Source organism: Chaetodon trifascialis, chromosome 17 (assembly GCF_039877785.1).
Source record: "Chaetodon trifascialis isolate fChaTrf1 chromosome 17, fChaTrf1.hap1, whole genome shotgun sequence".
NCBI classification, from domain to species: domain Eukaryota; kingdom Metazoa; phylum Chordata; class Actinopteri; order Chaetodontiformes; family Chaetodontidae; genus Chaetodon; species Chaetodon trifascialis.
The window spans coordinates 16661030-16677477 of NC_092072.1; the positions used below are offsets into that span (position 1 = coordinate 16661030).

At 43.0% G+C, this 16448-nt stretch overlaps 1 protein-coding gene across 1 annotated transcript in view; it reads left to right on the forward strand.

Annotated features, from left to right (window-relative positions):
* The first annotated feature begins 8478 nt into the window (after positions 1-8478).
* Positions 8479-16448, forward strand: part of dlgap3 (discs, large (Drosophila) homolog-associated protein 3) — a 108884-nt gene continuing 100914 nt past the window's right edge. The window contains exon 1 of the mRNA XM_070983940.1: positions 8479-8598. The gene's annotated coding sequence lies outside the window, so the exon portion shown is untranslated. The remainder of the gene's footprint in view (positions 8599-16448) is intronic.

Here is a 16448-nt window from a genome sequence, read left to right on the forward strand (position 1 = left end):
AGTCGCCCTGTGTCCGCCTTCTTTAAAAAGATTCCGTGTAATCGGAAAAAGTGGGGAAAACTTTCCCAGGCCTGCTTTGCTGGATCCTCCCTCAGGAACCGCATCCAGGAAATGGGATGGATGAACTCCAGAGTGGCGCTGGTTAAGAGCGCTGCGACGCACAGCTTTAAGTTTTGTTTGAAGGCCACCACTTTGCGTTCATTTCACAGCCTGCCTGCGGTTATTAACACGGCAATGCGCTGGAAAGAGAGAGGTGGTTTTAAATGTCTTGTGTTAGGGGGAAATATGACATAGGTTCATTGACAGTCGGTGCAGCACCGTTATAATAAATAAATGCATTTCACCAGTCGATTCTTAACTTCTTATATCACGATGATTAAAGTAAGAACCATGTAATAAATCTCTTTTTATAAACAGAATACATCAGCCTCTTATATCTTCTGTAAAGATCAATATAGTTTTATCTATAATAATATTTTTAACAAACTTCCTCTCATCATTTGTTCTATCTTTGTCCTTTCAGCGCCAGTTTTTATTTTACTTTATTTATTTTTCATCAGAAGACGTCTCAGACGGTGACTAACGGGACCATCTGACTGCCATACAGACTCATGTAATTTTCCATTACGCCACGCAATGGCGCCAGTGACTTTATTTCCACGAAGCGCATGACGCACAGACGGATGAAGAACCTCACTCTCATGAAATGTGAACCTCGCTGTTGAGTTAGAAGTTTGTCTCACCAGCACGATTTGGTCAAACTCACAGATTGTTAATGAGGTAACCGCAGCATTTTTCACATCTGCATCAGTCTGATCTCTTCCACGTATCACTGCAAAGCGATTGGAGGAATGTTGTGTTCTTCACCATCAGAGTAACGATCAGGATGAAGCAGTGGTGTGCTCGAGTACTGCACTGAAGTACAGCTTTGAGGTACTTCCATTTTCTGCTCCTCTAAATCTACCAGGGAAATATTGTACATTTTACTCCACTACATTTATATGACTGTTGTATTTAATAGTTTCTTCTGGGATTAAGATTTGGATACAAAACACATGATCATTTTTATAAAAACGATGCAGTGCTGTAGATGAAACCCAAATGTATGTAGAGCTTGTAAAACTAGCTCCACCTTGGCCAGCTATGGCGTTAAAGCACTGCTTACATGTTACTGTATCAATAATACGATGATACAATAACAGAACACTGACAGGGCTATTATGCACATTCATTACTTTTAGTTTGGATACTTCTTGCTACCAACAGAGCTGCACTTTTGAATGCCAGTGTTATTATTGCTGCTTTTGTGTAAGTAAGCCGAAATTATTTGAGTACTTCCTCCCATCTCAAATTAAGTTAATAAAAGGGTAGCGCATAACTTAGCATGTATTCCGTTGATTTCACCTCCCTGTAAGTTACAGCTCTGCGTGTGTGGAGGTGTGTGGTCGACTCAAGTGACTGAAGTGATTCAAGTGTGGTGTATTACTGATACCACACACAGGCTTTAATAGATGAGGAAATAACCTACTTGTACTCGTGGTATTTCACCTGTTCATTTAGATATATAATGCAGTTACCAGAAGGAGCTCTGTTTGCTGATGTTTTTGTGCTTATTGGAAAGTCTACAGCCTGTCGAGTTTTTCTTAAGTCAAGGCCCAGACAGTTGGCTGGCTGTGCACAGACTGTTTGTCGATGTGTGGCTATAGCTATCTCAAACAAGCCCATGATGCTGCTGTAATTCATATTCTCTGTGCTTACTTATTGGGAGTCCATGCAGAGAGAATGCAAAACCTTGAGCCATGTCTCAGGGGCAGCATAGAAAAATGCAGATTTTCAAAATGTGCCTTTCTTCTCTGAAGGATGCAAACAGGGTGTATGACCTGTAAGGAAGAGGTAGCTGGAAGACTGGATGTCATATCTTAAAACACTGTTGGCACAAGCTGGGCTGCACAGCATTATGAGCATTAAACTCAACAGCTCTCTCAAGTCACCAAGAAACTGGAACAGTGAGAGACTGTAAACAAGCGTTTTATTCAAATGCATTTACTGCATGATATTCACAGCATATCAGATGCCATAACAGTCTGTGCAAATCCAACTGCTAATGGTCACTCCAGATATCACCTCCTGACACCACACTCAGTCAAATTAAAATCTTTGCTGCGAACTCATCTCCTCACAGTCGTTTCCAATCAGTGCTCTACCATCATATGTGTCAATATGGAGATTATAAGAAGTGGTAGGAGGCTGGGTCCATCCACTCGGCTGCTGCACAGAGTGGCGCTTTATAAAAAGTCCAATAAATTGACAGTGAATCATCCTGACAGATCAGCGTCTTGCCCTTTCTTTGGTCATTATATCCGTAGATGAATGGTGAGGAGGGGAGTGAGGACAGCAGACAGAGAGTAATGGGACTGTTTCCATTCAGGAGATGTGTTATGCCTTCCTGTGTCCAGTCTGTTCCTCCCTGTCGGTACAGTTATCAATGAAACTAATTGCCAGTTTCAACCTCAATCAATTCCTCACACATTCAAACATGAGCTGTGGTATTTTAGGACCGATTCAGTCCTGAGTGTACATCAGTGGACTCAATATTGCAGACGTATTCACAGACAGGTTTGAAACAGCAAGAGTTTGAGGATGAAAAATCTTTTGGAACTTTTTTCATCTGTTAAAACGTACAAAATAAAAACATGCAGGCAGGTGTATCCTCATGGGGTTAAAATGAAACAGAAGCTAAAACAACAACACAATCAGATCCATTTGCTTGGCAGCTTCGGTCCCTTGTGAAAAAGAAAATACTGACAGCCAACAAATCATGGACGTGTTTGTGTTTTTCTTCACATGAATAAGTAATGGAGAGTGTTAAATCAACCCTACCTCGCTTTGCTAAATGATTAACTGCAACTATTTCCTGAAAAAAAAAAAAGGATGAAACACCTTCTACTCAGTCTCTATTCACTTATATTATCTGGTTCAACTGAATTGAATATTCATTTTTGAAAATACTGTGTCAAAACCTATGATAACCCGTGCTAGCAGCATGGCTCTAGGGATAACAATGTCGCTGGGGATCCTCTGACCTTTCTTCTAGCACCACAAAGAGGTTGACATTTGTGTTTTTTAGTGACATGTACTGACATCTATTAGATGGATTGCTGTTAAATTCCATGCATTCTTGATTCCCAGAGGAAACGGTAAATTCTAATGTCTTTAGTGACCCCCTGACATTTCCTCCAGCGCCACCACGACTCTCTACTTGGTTTTCCACTGCAGAAAGTACCTCCTCAACAAAGGCAAGAATCTTAGCTGATGCCCCCTTCACTTTTCCAGCAGTTGGGAAACAACACACAGGGGTGTGACTTCGGTCTTGAGAAGCTGCTGCCTTAATTCAGTGACAACTTCACCGCTAACCTTGTCCTCTGTCTGCTTTCACTCACCATCACTCTCTGCCAGTCAAACACGCACCCACTACATACAAACACATTTAAAGGAGCTAAGATACTCTTATAACAGAGGTTATTGAAGGAATGCTGGTCTGGATTTGTCTGTCCTTCGTCGGTGTGGTTTTGCAGGTTGCCGTGCAGTTTTAGGTCACAGAAAGCAAACCTTTTATAAAACTCCTTCCAGGGTGAGGGTATTCAGACACTCTGTTTGCACTGCTGTTGTGTACACAGGAAAGACAGAGTTCTGACTTGTGATGACAAAGTGTGCACCGTTATCTCTTGTTTACATGCGGTGATTTTGTGCAATGGTGGACGAGGCTGGTGCTAACCTTCCTAACAAGGACATTTTGCATGTTCACACGTGAATGTACAGTTACTCTTCCACTTTTATTGAGGAACCGAGACATCAGGATGTGTTACAGAGGTCACTGTTACATAATCCAACACTCCCACAAGACAGACCCCACAGCCAGCATCACTGTTTTTGGATGTGACCCAGTTGGATCTGTAGTTGCAGGTAGCCTACTGCTCACAGCTTTTTTCATGCTTCTGATTGACCAACAAGGTTTTTGGGTTATATTGCCACCTGTCAGTTTGGAAACTGTGTTTTTGCATTTTCATATGAATGGAGAAACAGTTCTTGTGTGTATATATTTATTTTTTGAGAACGAAGGAGGAAAAAACTCCCAGGTACATGTGGACTAGGGATTATTCTTGTTTATCATCAGTTTATTATACTGTTATCTCAGCTCTCTGGTTCCCTAGATCATCCGCTGCCTTCATCTTATCTGTGGGGAATACAATGATGCCAGATGCATTTGCAATGATGCACTAACTTATATAAAATACATTTGCCTATTTCTATGCCTATCTCGACCCACGATTGTGTTGCAGATTGTCCACACGAAGCCTTTGAGGAATCACTAAGTTCTTGTGTCATATTTAATCATGCAAAATTAATCTGCACGACTAAGAAAAACTGTCACAACTTCATCACATCACGTGATTTAATATGGTGTGTTTGTGCTGTGTGGGGGTGTGTTTGCATGGGACAGCACGACTATCAGTCTGTCACATTAACAGTTCATTTCCAGCACGGAAACCGGTGTGTGTCTATCAGTGCTGCCTGGTTAGTAAAGATGTCAAAGAGCTACATGAGCTATGAGCTCCACAGCCTTGCATGTTGTTTGATGAAATATGCATGACTCTGGCAGAGCTGCAGAGCTGTAGATCCTCTGAAGTGATGGATATATATATTTATATATATATAGTGCTAAAGCCTAGTAGGCCAGTGGAGGAAGAATGATATCATACTACCCTAACAGAGCTTCTGACATCATCACTGTGCCAACAGAAACTAAATACAGCTATACCCTTTATTTCATAGATTCTATATCAGCTTTCTCCTCTTTCAGATCATTTCTGATTCTGTAATAGGATACTCATTATCCTATATCTATGTGTGTCCACTTTTCTTCTTTTCCTTCTCTTTTTCTATCCCATGTGTAAACAGTGTCATGTCATCCTGTTGAAATCAGGGTCCAAATCCAATCAGAGTGTTGCCTGGATGCTCCCTGTGGTCTACTTACCATGTGTCTCCCAGCCTTATTACGCCTAGGGACCGCTCCCTGACAGGCGCTATTGATCTCAGCCAGCTTGGAGCCACGCCATGAAAGTGCACATTGGCAGCTGATGACAGCTTTATTAGAAAAGGAGGACACGGCAGCTCAGCAAGTTTCCCTACATCAAAAGGCCCAAAGGGGATGAACCATGGATAGAGCTCATCACATTTGTTTGGGGATCAATTGAGTTGCACTTTTTTTTTTTTCAAAGGTGATCAATGTGTTTTTGTCCAGTGGGTATAATGCACTCTGACCACAGGTAAACATTGCAGAAGGAACACCGTCCATTGGGTTTCTGTAACATGCAGAAATTCATAAATTGTCCTTACTGACTTGTTTATGAACAAAGAAAAACAATATACATCTATTGTGTATCACTACACCAGGTGCCTATCAAACACACAATGTCAAATTAGCACTTGTACGTTACTGCAATGGAAAGTACTGCATCCCTGCTTTCTCCTCACTGTGATGCACACATGTATATGCTAATATCTGTGAGAATCCTGGTGCAGAGTTAAATTTACCTTAGACTTGCAGGGAAAGATTAGTATTTGCTTTTGCAATTGACTTTCATTTGTTTGCAGAAGATTGATTCCTATGGGAAACACCTTCATCGCTAACACTTGGACTGTGAAATCACACAATGGGGGTTATGGGCTCTCCAAAGAACAATCCAGCCAGTGTTTCTGGAGCAGAAAATAGCATTTCCAATTTACTTGTGACGATGGTGACTTAGGACTTCAATCTCAACATCTGCAGAGAAGTAGCAGGTTTGCAGGGGAAAAATATCTAAATTCTTCTGACACAGATCTGCAACCAGTGGGCTGACTTTATTCGAAGTGAGCTGAGGTCAGGGTCTTGTGACATCTGGCTGTAGCGTGGTTCGGACGAGTGCTAATGAAGATAGAAACAGATCTGCTGGCAGGCTGTGAAGCAGGTGGCGCAAGGCCGAGCTGTAAACGATTCTGGCCTGGTGATGAATGCGCTGCCACATACATGAGGGGTGAGGGCGTGTGTTGTGTTGTGTTGAAAATGTGGATATTACACCTTGACCCAGTGAACCAATAAATATTCATTAGGCTGCCGTCTGCTGAGAGAGAGCAAGTTTACATTTACATCCTAGTGGCCTTGTAAATATAGGAAAATGGTGTGCCACTGGCAACAAGAGAAAGGGACGCCACAAGGATAATGAGGCTAATAAGCTAAAGCGTGATTTTCTCTCCTATATTTTGCATAAGCACTGATGCAACCCTGAGTGAGTAAAACACACATATCACATAGGGCCAATGTGGATGCAGTAAATATCAGAGTTTGCTTAATATACTCTTCAGCAATCACTGTGTGTGCGTGTGGAATCAGGTGTGTATGAAGGCATGCAGATCCTTCCCACTTAAGCACTTCCCAGCAAGCTTCATCATCTGAAACGTCACTTCATAATCAAAGACAATGAAACTGAGCACCAAACTTTGACACCAAGAGTAGATTCTGACTCAGTCTCAACTCTGATCTGAGGTTGACTTGACATGCTGACACTTTCATCCCGACAGTCAACACATTTATGCCAGTGGTCAATAGTCTGGTGGGAGCAGTTGAACACACACACACACACACACACACACACATGCACACACACTGCACTGTCTCACACAGTAGCCAGCATGAGTGTCACTGACCATGGTGCTGAAAACAAAGGCTGCAGTGTAACCAAGCTGCTTGTGTCCCACAGCTGCCACTGCTATTAATAAATAAACAGGACTATTTTACACTAATGATGACACATTAAAATGCTGGTGAGAACTATAATCCACTATAATCCATCACTTCCTATGACAACAACATTCTTAACAATTGCTTAAGATGGATCCTCCTCAGAAGTGCTGGGGCAGTAAATTAAAGTGTGGGTGATGGCCAGTGGGTGAAAAGCACAAGGAAAACAAGCTATATGGTGAAACAATATCATTTCTTTTAAACTAGACCTCATCGTCACATTCGATTTGAAAGCACTTTAATGAAACATGAATATTTATCAAGCCTGAAAGGGAAGTAAACTCTGTTTTGCAAATGAAAGAGGGGGAGCTGAGTTGAGGTGTTTTTAAGCATAAATCCTGCATGAATAGCCTACATCCCTCACTGACTTAGCATAACTGAGAAGGATAATATAAGCTGTCATTTAGCATCTTGTACTGTATGTGCTCAATTTCTTCTCCAAAGCGTCTGCACGATGGTTATAGATGAAAAGACTTTTCCTGTTGAACATGAAGAAGCTTATATAGGGTGAGTCTTAGTGCACTGACTTCTGCGGAGAGTCTCTGGTTCTGTCTCTACGGGAGCAGCATCGCTGAATTTATTTACGCAGCATCTTGAGAAATTAACACCGAAGGCGCTGCGCAGCGCCTGTGAAAGTAACGCTCCCCGTTAAAAAACAAAACACTCCGAGGCTGCAGCGCCTTTGGATTCCACACTCGCACATGCACACCTATTCAGTCTCCCTCTCTCTCTCTCCCTCACATGCTGTAATGTGACATATGCACGTCAGTTTTGCCCATTCCCAGCAGTTCAGCTGAAAAGTTGAGGGAAAAATAAATGTAGGCTAGGTCATTATTTGCAAGTGTGGGTCCATATAATTCTCAATAGCGCAATAAAACACTCATGCGATCATGAAATGGCCTTAAGGCTTATTGAAAACGAGTCTTTATTTCCCCCCTCTCTCTCTGCTCTGACCCATTTACAGCAGCTACCGTCTAAGTGAAGTGCGTGACGTGATGGCGTATTCAGAACGGGCGGCTACGCTGATGGAAATATCACAGTATGGCGTCAGAGTAACTTATAGCCTGTACTTCACTGATGGTGTGCGCCTGTGTGAAGGAATGATTTTAGAGCAAAGTCGCGAATTAGACTGAACACCAAAATAAACTCTTGCCATATCATTTAACTTGAAATGTTTTATTTATTTACTTGCAGTGCACCGTGACCAAATGCAACCGCATATTGGAAGCACGTGGCATGCATGCCCGTCTGTGAGTAAAATCAATATATATATCTCCCTCGTTTTTAATAAAAAATAACTGGACATCATAGCTGAGCCGCTTGGAAAATTGATTCATTTGGGGTGTGTTGGCCTCAGTCCCCGCGGCTTTATTTGGCCCCTCCTAGAGCAGCAGAGAGGGGCCGCTCAGGAGCCCGTGGACCAATCGGTTGGCGGTAATATTTCAGTGGGGAGCCCTGCCAGTGAACCAGAGAGAGAGAGAGAGAGAGAGAGAGAGAGAGAGAGAGAGAGAGAGAGAGAGAGAGAGAGAGAGAGAGAGAGAGAGAGAGAGAGAGAGAGAGAGAGAGAGAGAGAGAGAGAGAGAGAGAGAGAGAGAGAGAGAGAGAGAGGCAGGCGGTACCGCTGCTTTCCGCTGGTGTCTCTCCATCCTCCATCCTCCTCATCACAGCGGTCGGGGAGCTGCGCGGGATAGGCGTGTGTTTGTGTTTCTGTCACTCCAGCGAAGATTACGGTCAGTGAGATAAGAAGCCTCGACTTTAAGGTGAGGATACACATGAAGCGGCTGGATGAGGGGGGCGATGGGGAGGCTGGAGGTGCAGGTGCTCCTGTGCAAATGTTCTCTGAACGCTCGCTCCGTGGATGCGAGCAGGCTGTCATGTGGCTTTTGTCTTTACGCGGGGAAGAGAGCAGCTAGATACTGGTTTGTACTGGTGCAGCCGAACATTGAACATCTGGGAATGGTCGGTTTGCTGTCAGCGGGGGTCCCAGCTGTGTCAACTTGACAGGAAAAACATGAGAAGTTGCGCCATTTGCGAGTGCCCCTCACACACACACACACACACACACACACACACACACACACACACACACACACACACACACACACACACACACACACACATATCAAATAGTCTTTGGCTGGCAGTTCAAACAAGAAAAGCACTCGGAGGTGACGGTTATCGCCGAGTTGCATTCGTGCGTAAATGTTCGCTGACCGTGAAAGCGCGCTTGTGTGTATCTGTGGCGTGTGTGTGTGTGTGTGTGTGTGTGTGTGTGTGTGTGTGTGTGTGTGTGTGTGTGTGTGTGTGTGTATGCGTGTGTATCTGTGTGTGTGCTAGCTATGTAAGTGTGCATGTCCCGGAGAGGAATTCACGCTAGCTGCAAAAGTATCGCGTTTCCAGTAAGCTACGAAGCGGAGGTGCACAACGGCTTAATTAATCAGACGAGAACCGCGTACGACGAGCATGGCGCTCGGGACAGAGAGGAGATGATACCTCAGGACCACCCCGGTCGAGGAATCCTCCAGGGGGGTGCTGATGGCGAGGCAGGGGTCGTTTAGGATGCTGCACATTTATTATTCTATCTGTGTATGTTTGGGTGATTAAAGGAGGCGAGCTTTTAAGCGCGTTTGGCGCTCTTGTGAGAAAGGAGAAGCATTCTCCCTGGTTTCACATGAATTATCTCAGTTACCGCCCCTTTCCCTGCATGTTACAGCCATGCCGCTGCAACCCAGCCCCTCTTCTGGGACCGCCTTACTATATTTTTATTAGTAGTTAGAACATTTGGGTAAAGATTAGATGGATCAGGCACAGTGCAGGGCTCCATTACACCGTGCAGGTGTGGTTTGATACTTTTTTCCTGTGGTGTGTCATGAGGAATTCGATGTAAAGGATGACTGTTTGAAATAATGGGTAAAAACACATACTGTGTACGTATGAGCTGTGTTACTGTAATGGAAGTTAATTGAACGAACATGGCAAGGTTTTTGCCTTTGATTACTTGGAATCCAGACTGTATCTTGCTTTGTGAGTGTGTGTGTATGTGTGTGCTGCTGCGTGTGTGTGTGTGTGTGTGTGTGTAGGTGGGGGGTTGCCTCAGTGGAGAGTAGATTCACTGTATAAAAGGGCTCTGCAACATCTTTGCACTCAACACCATGTGGCTCCAAAACCAGATGACATGAAACCGAATATCATTGGATAACAAAGTGGAGTGCTAATTGACTGACCAGATACTGTAGTTTACAGAGTCAGTGTAATGAATTATTAATGCTACAGTAGGACATAAGGCTCCCGGCTTGGTAAGCAGCACACAAGCCTTGAGTACTCAAACCCATCCTCCCTCAAAATTCAAACTACAAAATGAAATTTGTATTTTCTGGCTGAGCGAATGTGTCGTATCCAGCTGACTCCCTTCGTGTCCTCCTGCTTCCTGCCGGCGCACCCAGTTTGCAGAAAAAGCTGATTTCTGATGGAGACGCCCTCAATCAACTCCACTTTCCTGTCTGGAATCTGTGAGATCTGAGGAAAACTGTTCTCATTCCCAGGTGGTTGAAACAGCATGTTCTGTCATAGGAAGCATGTCCTTCTGTTAGCAGGGCACGCTGCTCATTTTGTCCATTAAATGGAAAACGGGTCAGTTTGACAGGACAGTGAACAAAAAAAAAAAACAGTGCTGTTACAGTGGAAATGAATTTTTTCCCCTAGTTTGTTAGCTTATATACACTATCATAAAAACAGCTAAAGACTATGCCATAAATGCTGAAGGAATTACAGGACTGATATCAAATTTCCTTTTTTAATTATAACTCCTTGTGCTGGAGGCGTAAATAAAAACTCCAAACAGCAAACAAAACCCCTGCAACTTCTTGAAAGCAGATTTTGGAGGAATCCCAATCCTCTTCTCTTCTTCATTCACCAGAAAATCCAGAACATTAGGAAGGAAAGATGCTATCAAAATGACGGTTCACTGTGACTTATCAAGTCTCATTCAACCTTAAAATTGATTTTGTTATTTTCAGCCAAGGGAAGAAAAACAGAACAGGCTGTGCGGGATGGATATTTCTTGTAGTGTGTAGGGTTGAATTTGCCAGGGCTCATTTTGGTGCATCAACACGCATTCCACAAATCCCATTATTTCTTTTCACCATCACATAAGAGGCTCGGTAATGATGCTCCGTCTTGATGGCTGCATGAGGATTAAGTGTCGTCTGTTTGAGGTTCTTACACACTCTGTTCTCGTGGAAGAAAAACAGATGTGGGGAGTGGGAAAAGCAACACCTTGTAGATCCGCGATAGTGCACGGAACGACTACAGCTCTGCAATTGTTAGCGGTTCCAGTTCATTATTCTGTATAATGACTTGAGAAACAAAGAATTTCTTGGCACAAAGTGACTCAGTGTCCAATATCTGAAAGGATATTTTGATTTAGTCATGTCAAAGACCTAAGATCATCGATTGATTGTGCTCAACGTTGATTTTATCTTGTGAGGCTGTACTTTGAGTGCAATGCTCATGTCAGCAAAAGTGCGAATGTGCTCACAATGACAATGCCAGCATGCTGATATTAAGCAGGCATTCTCCAGTACTATACCATATTTGCCGTCTTAGTTTAGAATATTAGCATGCTAGGTTTTACAAGTATTTGGTCACAAGATGAAAAGTCATGGAGTCAATAACCTAGCAACAAACTTTCAGCGCTGCAGTGCTGAATGTTGACGTTTACGTTGCAGTTGTTTGCTAGGTTAACCACTCGCAAAGGTCGGCTGAAACGCCACTAAAGACGTGGATCGTTGCGAAACAAGACAGGGTAAGTTATTTACGTTCACCTGCAATTTAATGTGGATTAACTGAGCAGCAAACATTCAGCACCGCTGTGCTGAATGTTGGCGTTTATGTTGCGGTTGTTTGCTAGGTTAGCCACTTGCAGAGGTCAGCTGTTTGTGTGTTGCTTGTAGTTTTACATCTATCTCCATACATTTAACCCTTATGGACAACAACTTTTGGTACTCAATAAAAGCTCCTCGTGGTTTCTTGGTTTCATAGATCTGAGCAATCATAAATGATGCAAAACATCAGCATTCTGAGTGTTCCTACGCAGGAAATCACTTCTGGCCCTCCATCTGCAGTTCGCACAACAAAACAGTGACTTGACATCATGTGCAAACATCCTGTTAAGTGCAAAGCTTTTCTGACATTACTTCTAACGCTAAGTTAGTCCAGATTTAAACGGAAAGCTTAAACAAGGGTAGCTTTAACTTGAAACAGCATTATATAAGGATTGGTATTTTTTGCAATTTGGTGCTCTGACGGTTTCAGATGAGATATATATATATATATATATAACCAGCATTCCCCACTTTGGGCCTCCTCTTCCTGGTCGATCAATGTTCCTGTGCTAGCGGTTAAACACCAACAATCCTCCAGTGCTCCGTGTTCCCATTCTGGTCCAGGCAGAGTCAGCTAGCTGCGGGGCTAACTGAGCCAACTGGCTAACACCAGCTACACTTAGCAGCAGTTCACGATTATGTTAGCAACAAGTAAAGCTATCTGTCCACAAGGAAACCCTGTGAATCACACAGAGTTTAGGCAGGAGATCGTACCTGCAAACCCAAGTTGGAAGCAAGAACAGGCATTCATGGCACACAGCGGGAATGACAGAGGCACCGTTCTCCCTGTTACAAGAGAGCATGCAAGTGTGAAAGTGATTTTGCAGCTTTTATTTGAAGTTATAAACTGAGTATTATTGAGAAATGTAATAGTTTATGGACTATCTTTAAAATATTGAACAGATCAGATTTCTCTGCCATCAGTAGTTGCTGAGAGTCAAACCTATCAGATTCACCATTACTTTATTTCCCCAATACAAACTGACACTGATAGGGTATCCCTTTGCAACAAAGCACTTTATTATCATCTCTACAGTATATCAAAGCTCTGTGCTGACATCCTGCGATGTCAGTGGGAAAGCAATAGTGGTCTGGATGACAAGGTGAAGGACTTTGAGTGTTTTCATATTGTTACAGTTGCCTCTAAAGCTGACCGCTGCACGGAAACGCAGTGCAGAGGAATATTTGAAAGAAATGCCCTCCATGTTAATATAGTGCATTCATTCCAAATCTAGATGAATGGAGGCTGCTGATGAGAACAATTTGGGGAAGCAGTGGCAGGCTAAGCACGTATACGTATGCAGAAAGCATCTTTCCCTCCCCGCTTCTCTCTCTCTCTTTATGTTTTCTGCTCTCCTCTGTATATCTCTTTCCCCCTCAACCCAGACTTTTATAAACTACACTTAGTGTTAAGCCATAAACAGGTTATTTTGCATATTGCATATCAAAAAAGAGCATTCAGCTACAGTGCTGGGGGTTTTATTGGGCTCTCACAGACACAACCAGGAGAGTGGTGGCCATTTATGCACAATATAAGCATGCCATGTTCTGTCATCCATGTGTTTTATGGAGTTGATTTTTAAAGATGTGTGGTTGATCAAGACTTCAACCCGTCAACTTTTACAGCTGTGTCATGAATCCCCTAATAATAATAAGCTGAAGATTTGAAATAAACTTCACTGTTAAGGAGATGAAAGTCAGCTTGGATGATCAGGTGGAGTGATAAGAGGCATGGGCATATCAATTTGAATAATCAAGATGCAAATTTTTTTCTTGTGTAATATTCAGCTTAGTTTCTGAAGGAGCCACCATGACTGATTCATGGTCTAATTTGACTTGCCTGCTAATATCCCTGTGGTAATTAACAGTATAACATTTACCTTTGAGTTAATCAGTGGATGTAACATTAGTCATTTAAAATGTTGCCTGTCCTGCAGCTGTAGCTTCCTCACAGAGCCAAACAGAAGGAAGGAGGGAGATTACTGTCATTATGAAACGCAGGCTGGCAAAGATGAGATGAGTGGATGCTGCAGACATTATTGAAGCTAAAATAACCAGGTACATTCTTGGTAGGGGAAACACAGAGTAGATTCAGTATTGGTATTGGATTCAGTATTTGCTGTAGATGAAAAATCTGCTCTTCTCGAGCTTGCTGTAGACCAACCATTAGTCATGAACACGATCCATATGGAGAGGTAACCTGAAGCAGTTGCTTTTCTTATAAACCAGTGATCCAAGTGGCATGAGTCATGTCAATTTCTTTCTGAAATAAATCAACAATTTGCTAACTCCAGCTTCCTTTAGTTACTGCTACTAAATCTGCCAAGCTCTCCGCTCTAACATGGAGCATTGCGGTTCAGCTTGCTCAGCACATGTTGCTACCAGCAAAAAGTTTGCAGGCAGAAACTTACGCTTAAATTCATCAATCTTTATACCATATAGTCTGCGTGCACCAGACCGTCCCCATACAGACGGTTCCCCATGAACACATGAACTGTTACAGCCCCAGTTGGGTGCGATGCCATTGTTCGAAGAGCCCATAGTCTCGTTCCCTGCATTATTTCTTTTCCCACCGATTTTCTGTGAAGAGCCACCCCTACTGACTGGCTCTGACTCTGATATTTTTTTTTAACCTTAACCATCTAGCCAACCATCTAACCCTAACCAATCAATGAACACTAGCCAATCAGAGAGACATGAGGCGGGTGTCATCAGACATTGAGGTTTCATTATTGGAGACAATGGGCCTTTGGAACAATGGGTTTCCATGAGTGACCAGAAACCTCAGCTGACTGAAGTAAAGCAGTTGCATTACATGCAGTATATCCCATTTATAGGAATAAAATGTCAGTTATTCTGTACATTTGTTACAGGTCTCTCTCACCTCTCTGTCACATATCAAAAAGCTGATAGAAATGCTTAAATAGTTTACAAGAAGTCAATTTATTTGATACTGTATCATAGTATAGGAAAAGTTAAAAGAGCACTCCTCCAATTTTACACATGGGCTCATTATGAGGAAAAATCTTTGGCCTGTTAAAACAGTTGTCATGCCTTCTGTGGCTCTGGAAGCAGCTTCACAAAGTATGAGAAAATAACCCTGATGATATCGTGCTGATGGTGTCACACTGATGGGTATCTTGGGCATTACTACTTGTCGTTTCAAGCATTTTGTACCCAGATGAAATTTAGAAGACGCTTTCATTTACACTTAATGTCTCACTCTATGCCTGCAGTCAGCTGAGGGGGAAAGGGAAAAAATATATCGGGAGGCTAAGCATGAAGACAGTCTTCCTTTAGCTAAGCTTCATAACTTTAACGTATATACCCTTAATCGGAAAATTGGCTTTGGGAGGTACTCGTGCATCTACGTCCACAGTGTTTGAGCAAAATAATTAAAGTCAGTATAGTTAATATAATATTCCTATAGACATTAAACAGGTTAAGGCTTTCCTCATTGTGCTTAATACCGCCCTGACATTTTGTGAAGTGTGGTTGTGATATTAATGCTAATCTTCTCTCCTGTGTCAAAGGCACTTTCTCCTCCTGCGTGTCTGTTGGCAGGCTCGGAGTGTTGGCAACAACACAAACACTAATAAAATAGCGAGACTTGTACTGTTAATCCAGGTTTGGTGGAGTCGCACACACATGCACACACTCATGTGGATGCTTCACACTTCGCTTTAATTGTCAGCACTCCCCCTCATATTCATACATACCTCCATTGTTGCTACAATAAAGCTACTCTTACTGGAGAGTTAGCGCCTTGTGTTGACACATTTCCCTCCTGAATGATGAGTATTTAATCACTCCCGCTGCTGTTCTGGCAGGACAACGGGTCAACCAAAACTCATAATAGCTATCCTTACAGTACACACTCACGCTTGATCTACAGACCACTCAAAATGATGTAATGGGGAGAAAGATACTCACCCCACCCCCAACACTCCAATACAAACTCCGTGTTTGAATCGTCTTGTGGATGGGACCTGAAACAGAGCTTGCAGGCGAGCGGCAAGGTTAAAGAGGCGAGGGTAATTGCTGTAACCTATCTGGGTGGAAAAATGTTTGCTCGTGTTCCCACTGTACTCTTCTCTGATGCACTTGGGCATGAAATTGTTCCCCTTTCCACCCTAGCAAGCCCCAAGCCCAAGTCCATTGCCCATCCCCAGCCAGGCGAGCTGGCCTTTCTGCATGTGTGTCTTTGTATGCCAGGGTTGTCTGTTTGCCTTCGGTCGCCTGTGTTAGTGTTTACTTGAGTGGTTGTTGATGTGTGTGTGTGTTTGTGAGAGGATGTGTGGAGCGGAGGATGGGTGGGTGTTGGGTGTCAGCTGGCCCTCTCCAGTCCTCTCTGACTGACAGAATAAGTGAGCGAGCGCTGCAATGATTATGGGCTGCATGGGGAACTGCGGCAGAATCATCACTGAGCATTTCATACTAAAATCGGAGAGAGAGAGAGAGGGAGAGAGAGAGAGAGAAACAAAGTAGGAAAGAAGCTGATTTGAGGTCTGTGGCTCAAGCACTTCCGGAAAGGAACCATATTAGCATATGTTCATTCATATATTGACAGAGGAATGTGCGTTTGTGTGTGTGTGTGGGTGGGTGTGTGTGTGTTTTCAATCTTGCCTTCTTCCATGATTGATGAATTGATGAATTTCATGATTGATGACATTTAGTCCCAGCCATTCGTTTCATTGGGCGTATTAGAGTTCAGCTAGTAACATAGT